The sequence below is a fragment of the Adiantum capillus-veneris genome, chromosome 26 (assembly GCF_014529385.1).
Source record: "Adiantum capillus-veneris isolate H3 chromosome 26, ASM1452938v2, whole genome shotgun sequence".
NCBI classification, from domain to species: domain Eukaryota; kingdom Viridiplantae; phylum Streptophyta; class Polypodiopsida; order Polypodiales; family Pteridaceae; genus Adiantum; species Adiantum capillus-veneris.
The window spans coordinates 126,168,692-126,176,489 of record NC_140956.1 but is presented as its reverse complement, the minus strand read 5'-3'; positions in this window follow the sequence as shown (position 1 = coordinate 126,176,489).

The window sequence follows — 7,798 nt, the reverse complement described above, 5'->3', positions numbered from 1 at the left end:
ACAAACTTTGTATTGTGTCGCATTTGCAAGACTGTGCTTAGAATCTTGAATGCACAGCTCTCTTATGTCTCTTGGAGTGCCAACATTAGAAGGACCTTCATGATGCTTGCACTGTTATCTTTTATTCAATGTGTCTTAATTAGTTCTTGCTGTTGTAATTTGTTGTTTGTGGTACTGTGCACTAATTATGGACAAAATTGCAACTACATATGCTGCTTTGCTCTTGAAGCTCATGATGTTCTATTTTGCGTAAACTTGATCGTAGTATTGTGAGGAGATATCTAAAGAAAGGGATGTGGTTTCAATTGTCAAAATTGTTTTTACTTGGTTGGCTTAAACTAAAGTGAGGCCACAAGATGCTCCACGTAGTTTGATGATGGCCATGGTTAAAAAGACATGGTTGGATGACCATCTACATTTGTGATGCTAAAGGCGTCGTTTGTAGCACCACCATGCTTTTTATATTAACTAACTTTAGGTCACTCGGAGATCTTTCTAAGAAAAAATGATTTTTGGTGCTCTCTTTAAAAATTCGGTGGGGTAGAAGAAAAAGAGTCCTTAGAAGAACCGTTTGAAAAGAATACGCACGAGTAGATCATGTCTACAATGCCATGATGGTCATGATATTTTAGGAATATCTCTTTTTAGTTACTTTGGATGCACATTGTCGTGAAGGGTGATTCAAGTACTACACAATTTTTTCTCTTCCTTAGCAAACGTGATATTGACTTGGAACCTCATTGTGGATTATTATGCAAGCGAAGAAAAACCAATACACAAGTGATACTTGCAGAGAAAGAAAGACTCGTAATTGAAGGAGCAATATATGTAGATATTTGGTTACTCTATTCTTTGAATCTTATGGTTAATGCCTCTTCTGTATTTGAAAATCCAATTGATTTATTGATCTTTATTGGTGATGGAGAGAATGGCTTGTTTGGGTATTGCAAAGCTCTAGTTAGCAAAGTTGAGATTCATGAATGCATGGTGTGTCAATAACAAATGAGATTGTATGAATCTCATTTGTATTGTAATGATTGGAAAACCATTTTGAAGCAGCACATGAATTACAAGTTTTTTGAGATAAGGTAGGAACCTTACGAAAAGAAGATATGAGCTTAGATGCTCATGTTTGAAAGAGAAAACTATAGAATCTTGAAACTTTGAAGGCTAGCTTTGGTGGTATTAAGAAAAGAATCCAAACATTGAGGTAAGGATTCTAAACCATTTGAACTAGGTTTTTTATGTTCGTATTGCTTCCTTTGTAGACATGCTATTTATCCAGACAAAGAAAACATTGACCCCAAAGTCAAAGTTCGTATTGCTTTCTTTGTAGACATGCTATCTATCTAGACAAAGAAAACATTGACCCCAAAGTCAAAAGTAGAAAAGCAATTGAAACCCTTGATAAGTAGTTGTTTTGAAATAGAAAGAATTCATGACAAAAAGTGATATTGTAGTGAGGTATGGTGGACCATTTTATTTTAGAGAATTCAGTGAATGCCAAAGAAATACAGTGCACGCTAGACTCTTTTGGCAATAGTAAGAGAGGATATTCAACTATTCAATAATCTATCTCTTCCATTTTTGTAAAAGAGGGGATAAAGTCTAAGCTATTACCAATAGTTATAAGTGTTTGAAAAGAGAGACTTCAACTCAACCACGCATAGATTGTCTTTCTTGAATGGCCATTTCATATTCAAGATCTTTCCAAAGCCCAAAGAACACAAGCACTCTTGTACTTAAACTATGCGAGTTTATTTTGCTACACAACTTTCTTAATTTTCAACACATTATTTTCAATCATTTACCATACTTTATCTAAAAGTAAGGAAACCCACGTACATGGAATAACCAAGGGTTGTGGTCCTATCGCAAAATTCTTCACTACTTGTAACAAAAGCAAGTATTAGCATCTTGATCATACATTTACAACAAAAAATGATATTAGTTGTGGGTAGTCTTATGTATGCTATGGTAGCTACAAGGCCAGACATTGCTTTTGTAGTGGGAGTGGCTAGTCAATATATGGCTAATTCTAGCAAGAAACATTGGATAGAAGTGAGACATATCTTGAATACTTAAAGGGTACAACAAGCAGGTGTTTAAGCTTTGACAATAGCGATGCATCCATTATTGGTTGCACAGAAGTAGATTATGTTGGTTGTAGAAACAATAAGAGATCTACGTCTGGATACATTTTTATATTTGTGGGAGGAGCCATTTCTTGGAGATCATCTCTCTAAGATTATACGTCTTCTTCCACTACAAAGACTGAGTACGTTACAACATCAGGTGCCAGCAAGGAAGCTATATGGTGGGCACGCTTAGTGAGAGATTTAAACATTTTTCAGCAGGTTTTAGTTTTACATTGTGATAGTTAGAGTGCCATTGCTTTGGCAAGGAATCTCGTGTTTCACTTCAAGTCGAAACATATTGAGGTGAGAAACCATCTCATCCGGGATGTGTTGATGGACAAGCGCTTAGAGCTTGTCCAAGTCAACACTAATGACAACCTAGTAGATGCTCTTACAAAGAGCCTAGCTATGGAATGAATTGCACATTGCTTCGAGTTAGTGGGTGTAGGTTAAACAATTTGTTCAAGGGTGAAATTGTTGTGCTTCACAGCTATACATACTAGCTTTAATCATCGTCACTTACGACCACATTGACCTTTAAGTGGGAGACTGTTGGAAGTGGCCCGACTTTGACTGAACCTAACCCCATTAAACCGTTACTAACTCGTGTACACTATAGAAAAGCAATAAAGAAACTTACACATACTCTCCTACTCAAGTGTGTTGTTTTTCCCTTTTGGTTTACCTCTCTCCCTTCTTTGCACACACGAGCACGAGCTAGAGCCCTCACATCAAGAAGTAGAGGATTTATTTAAGCGTCTGACATGGAATCAAGCCAATTCATGGACCTATAGAGGATGAACTTGGGATGCAAGACAACAGCTTCATGATACAAAACCACGTCCCCCCCCCCCCCCCTCCCCTCTCTCTCTCTCTCTCTCTCTCTCTCTCTCTCTCTCTCTCTCTATCTCTCTAAGTCATCTTTGTGTCTGCAACCCTGGATTGTTGACATGGACGACTTTCTCCGTCGTTGAACCAGAGAGTATTGTGGATAGAATGCAACCCTAGCACAATATCTTACGAAACTTTGTAAGGGACCCATCCTAATATTTAACAATGAAATGTCACAACAGGGGACTATCGCAACGATTCCTTGAAGACCCTCTCGCGCTTCCTAGGTGGACTAATGTTTTCGTTGAATGCGGAGAAAGTTATCCTCGTTAATAAAGTTTTTGCAAGAGAATATTTTAGATATTGTTCTTGGTATATGCTACACATACACATCAATGGCACTCTCATGAAAGAAACACAATCCAAATGCTCTTAGAGTATGGCAAACACTTAATGAGCCAATTCAAGGGCAAAGTGCCAAAAGATACATGTAAATAATCAACAACCTTAAACACAAATTAGCATTTTTTTTAATAATGTGACTTGTACATGTTGTGTTAAATACTTGGAGTCTCTTGCTCTACTTATGGTTCACATATTCCATTGTCCCCCTCCACTTTCTTTGGCCTTCACAAGCACTTAAATTGTTGAATGTCTCTTATGGTTTAGTCAATTTTTTGTTGTAAATGTATGATTACATGTGTTGTTGTAGATGCTAATACTTGCTTTTGTTGCATGCGATGAATAATTTTGTGATAGAAGCATTGTAGTAGCTCTTTCAAATTGTTTTTCTTGTCTTGAGAGCCACCATGTTGTGTTTGTCTTTACGTATGCATTCTTGGCCATGTAATGAGACTTTTCACAACCCTTCGGTATTCCATATATGTGGGTTTCCTTACTTTTGAATAAAGTATGGTAAATGATTGAAAATGATGTGCTGAAATTAAGAAAGTATGCAAGAATGGTGGGTGTGTATGAGGTGTAAGAGTGGTCTAAAGATGCACTTTTCCTACAAAAAAGGGGGTGGACAACTTTGTTATTTTGAACCTTCCATAACTCCTACACATGATCTCCAATTTGAGCGAAAATTATAGACCTATAATCCACATGCCAAGCTCCTTTCATAGATCTGTTACATGACATGGTTTTTCTCGTCAGATTTTAAATTTCATTTTGGGGGGAAACTTGAATTCAAAGAAACTAGCCATTTTACCTATTTGAATTCAAAAGATACTCTCTGATTGTATTTAGAGTTTGACTCCCTTAAACTACCAAATAAAGAGGACATCCTAGACCCCATTCTCTTTGTAATGATTAGTCGTAGGACTCAAAGAATAGAGTGAACCATGTGACCAAATATATACCTATTTTTCTCCTTCTACTATGAGTCTTTCTTTCTTTGCAAGTATCACTTGTGTGCTATTTTGCTTCGCTTACATATTGGTCCATATTGAGGTTCCAAGTCAATATGTTGCATTTGGCGAGGAGGTCTAGGTGTGCACAAAAAAGCCATTGTTCCTAAGTGCAAGAAAAAATGTGATAACAACGTCGTGAAGATGATGCAACAAAGAGACAAAAGGTATGGAGTATTTGATTTCCCTCCAAGACAATGTGCATCAATAGTAACTACAACGAGACATTCATCAATTATCACGACAATTATGGCGTTGTGAAAAGGATCTGCTTTGAGTATTCTTTTCAAACGGTTCTTTGAGGACCCCTTTTCTTCTACCCCACCTATTTTTGCGAGAGAGCACCAAAAATTGTTTTTTCTTAGAAAGATTTCCGAATGACCTCCAAAATTTCTTAATGTAAAAAGCATGGTGGTGCTATAAATGGCACCTTTAGCATCATGAATGTAGGTGATCATCCAACCATGTTTTTTTAACCACAACCATCATCAAACAATGTGGAGCATCTTGTGGCCTCACTTTAATTTAGGCCAACCAAGTAAAAACAATTTTGAAACTTGAGACCACATCCCTTTCTTTAGATATTTCCTTACAATACTATGATCAAGTTTAAGCAAAATTGAACATCATGAGCTTCAAGGGAAAAGAAGCATATGTAGTTGTTGCACTTTTGTCTGTATTTAGAGCACAATACCACAAACAACAAATTACAACAGAAAGAATTAATTAAGACACATTCAATTATACATAGAGTGCGAGCATCATGAAAGTCCTGTGAATGTTGGCACTCCAAGAGAAATAAGAGAGCTTTGCATTCAAACTTCTAACCACAAATTTTAAAATGCAACAAATACGAAGTTTGTCCAGTAGAGGAGGAGCAATCATTCACATAAAATAAGTGGCTCATTGTTTAGCACGATTGATTGGCATTAACTTTCAATTTTTAAGTCTCATTATAAATTATATGGCTCATTGTTTAGCACAATTGATTGGCATCAACTTTGACCTAATTTGCCAAGAAGATAGCAATGAGATGACTCAATAACTCAATCCATTGTAGGGAAGCAATGCCTCATCGAAGCCGTTTCTCCTCCTCCTTAGCTACAATCAAACGAACTACAAACTTGTGGAGGAAGAAACGACTAAGCTCAATAAATCGAGGGGCCACTCTACTAGCTGGGGTGCCTGTGTGCTTGAACTCTCTGTCCAAAGCACCACCGCCTACTCTCTGAGCTCCGTATACACAGTAAAATCCTCTCAAGGACTCCATGTATGTCTGCCAAAGTAAGAATCACAGGCGCATGATCTGAAGAGCTGGTTCCTGCTGCCAAACTACCTTCATATCCTCCGATGTCACAGATGTGGTCAGTGGCATAGAATTAATCTATCCGAGATAAATTCACACCCCCTACTCTGTATTCAGAACAAGAGAAAGAAAGACTGGCAGGGGGTCGCACAAAGCTTGCATGTTGTCAAACATTTGAAATCCGCAAGGTCGTACATAAGCGCTCCCAGGTTGCCAACTCAGCTTCGTGCACAGTAATATGGATGCCTCCAACAAACCTATCTGAGGGGTCCTCCTCCTCTATCATGTTGAAACACCACCCCCCCCCCCCCCCCCCCCCCCCCCCCCCCCCCACCAACACACCAATGCTCGGCATGGGGCAAAGACTCCACAATGTGTGACCAAAACTCAGCATGTGCACGCACATGTTTAGGCACATAGATGTTCAAAAAGCCCATGAGGCTATAGTGAACCTGCATAGTAATCCATTGGGCCATACTGGCACAATGATAACTCTGCCCACAATGGCCTGCTGCCATGAGTCTGCAATAGTCTTGCATACACCTCCCTAGATGCCTCCAAGCCCAAAAGTAGCTCACCAAAAGGTCTCATAGAGACCACACAAAATCTGACCACATTATTGAATGTGGATCCCACAAAGATGATGCTCCTGGTACCACCCATTAGGCATCTCTGAAGCTCCTCACGCAAGCAACCCCTCTAACGTTGAAATTGGGGTCCACCTAATCCCTGCACATTTCATGAAACAATCCTCACGGGATCAGTGAGAAAAAATCAATGTTGCAACATTAGACAATTGCGCTATCTTTGAGCCGGCTTGGATGGGGAGTAATCCGCATCCGAGTGACCCCAAGATAGGCGTGATTGTAGTGACTGTCCAACCCAGGCCTAGGAAGAACGTGCAATCTGTAAGGCTACCTCCTCTATCCAGGAGTCCTTATGTATATATACATAGCACGGTGTACTCTGCATGTCAACAAAAAAGTGTACCACAATGTGCCTACATCCTGTTGTATCTTGTGGTGTCACACAAAACTTGGCCAACATCCACAGAGTCTCTATCAACTCCATCACTCCCAAGTCTCCCGTGTGGTAAGAGAACTCGAGAGCCTAGGAAGCCAGTCCATCATTCCACTCAGTCTGATCTATGCCACACAGTTGGAAGGGGAAACCAATCGTGTTGTGTCCAAGGCTTCTGTCCCTCTAGCTACGAGAAAAAGTATGTGAACTCTCAAGCAAGCAGTTCCAAGGTAGGGAGAAGAGTGGCCAAGGAATCATGTGAAATCCTAAGCGAAGAAGTCCCACCAACAATGGATTTCAAAACTAGTTATCCCATGAGAGACCGCTGCAAAAGGTGATGTATGCACTACCAAAGGCGTCCTCAGAAAAGAATGCTCCTCTCACGCCAAGTGGCTCATGAGAAAGCACTACCAAGTGACCTCCTAGCTATTGAGGGAGGTCCTATCCCCTGGGTCGGCTATGCAGAAGGAGAGGGAGTAAATGATAGAGTAGAGGGGCTGGTGGGTGATTGGGGGGGGGGGGGGGGGAGGGAGGAAGAGGGGGTTGTCGATGGCGAGGTTGAGGTGGAAGGGGTGTCCGTCGGCTTGTCCTTCTTCTGATGTAGGGGTCGAAACGGTTCCCTGTAGGAACCCACTACTACTGACCTGGGGGGCCACTTGAGGCGTCGAATTGGCGTGGTGGTCCCTAGCAACAACAACAACCACGAACCTATTGCCAGCCCTCCTCCGCATGGGCATCAATCTTAGAGGATGCACCCGCTTGTGCTCCATGTGTCCCTATCTATTGGGCCTTGCCAGCCTTAGTAGGTTGGGCATATGTCGGGGCCTCCTCCATGGACAGGTGTTAAGAATTTTTGAAAAGTAGAGAAGACCCAATTCTTATATCGCAAAGGATAAATTCACACCTTTCTAGTGAAATCATCTATGAAAGTCACAAAAATAGCTAGCTCTCACTAGACTCTTGGTTGGCATAGGACCGCAAATGTCGCTATGGACAAGCTCTAGTTTTGCAAACGCTTCCTATTCAATGGTGATGAGGTGGTCCTAGTTTGTTTACCATAGATGCAATGCTTATATATAGAAAAATTGGAA